This window comes from Melitaea cinxia, chromosome 21 (assembly GCF_905220565.1).
Source record: "Melitaea cinxia chromosome 21, ilMelCinx1.1, whole genome shotgun sequence".
Taxonomy (NCBI): domain Eukaryota; kingdom Metazoa; phylum Arthropoda; class Insecta; order Lepidoptera; family Nymphalidae; genus Melitaea; species Melitaea cinxia.
In genome coordinates, this window is record NC_059414.1 from 1847848 (window position 1) to 1849489 (window position 1642).

Consider the following 1642-nt stretch of genomic DNA (forward strand, 5'->3'; position numbering starts at 1 on the left):
GTAGCATATAGATCCTTGCAGCACCAGAAGCATCGCAATTGCGTTGCCGACCCCCCAGGAGCTCTGGTCAACTTACTCACCACAGGATACAATACAGATTGAAAGCAATATCATTAGCTGTAATCTTTTGTAAATTTGTGATTTTTAAATTTTAATTGAGTGTGAGAGTGCGTGTCTTTAAAAATGACCGAACTTTCCGATATCGTATTCGTTGATACTATTTTCTTAGTTTTTTTTTTGGCATGTGGTGATTTCGACATACGCGATTGGCTGTAAAATATTTGTCCTAATCATTTCATGGCCATACTGCAGCGTTGTTTGAATTATATGTGACTTTAAATTTTATAAGAATGCCGAGAGTTGTGTGTTGTAATGAAATAAATGTTTTCATTTCATTTTATTTTATTGCAGGATAATCTGTATGACAAACCATTGGCATGTGTTGTGTCTGCTGTGTACCTTTTAGAATTTTTCGCGCCAGCTCTAGCAGCCAATGCGTTATCGCCAGAGATCGAAAAAATAAAGATAAATTTGCATGATACGCTCCTTGTAGAACATGGTACTTAAAATTGTTTTTTTTTTTTTATATTAACTCTATATCACGCATATAATAGACATCACAGTATGTTTCTTTTCGCCATTAAATAAGGTGGAGAGCCAACGTATCTAATTTGTAGGAAGGAAAATCTATTTTCATAATAATTGTGAAAAAAAATTTGTATATATAAGTTATACAATCACAATAACTTCAGAAAAGTTTAAGGACAGGGCTCAATTTTTTTGGAACGAAGTTCCTTAAGGCAAGCTTAACATTTAGCTGGGCGACCGAACTGAAAAAAATGTGATACTAAAACCGGAAGAAAAATATATAACGGAAGTGACGTAATAATAGTCACACAACTGTATAATATGACGTTTGTAAAACTAAAATATTACTAGTAAACTTTTTTTAAAATTATTTATGTAATTTTATACTGTCGACAAAAATAAATAAAGACGTTTTTTTTTCTTATTTCACTTAATAGTTTGAATTATTATTATTATTATTATTTTGTTTGATTTATTTTATTTTACGGTATTTGTTATTTTCTAAAATATTTAATTTCCTAAAACCAAACCTAAATATATATAAAAATCAACATTTTTTTTTCAATTCGTGTTGCTTCTATACTATCCGAAGGAACTTCGTTCCTACCTGGTGTCCCATGACACTACAAATTTTTTTTTCTCTTTATCTGGGTAAAAAGCAGCATTACAATGGCAGTATAGTAGTACAAAATAATCAGTATATAAACAAAACACCAACCACCAACACACCAACACCGTTTAGCGCGGATTATTTCAAACATTAAAAAATAAGTCGATCATAGTTACAAGACAAATCAGTTTATAATTTGCAAGGTAAATCCCACTAACCTAAACATTGTAATACATTGTGATTTTGTCTTTTATAAGTGCGGGGACTCGTGGCAACAACACTGTTATAAGAATTAAACATTCGATGCAGTGGAAATTGCTCACCTGCATTTGTACGACAGCGAGCAGTGGCAAACAACTTACATATATGGCGGCAGTGGGTTCTATTTGGCACTCCATAACATACTTGGTTCACAAGACCAGGACAGTCAAATTTATTGTGACA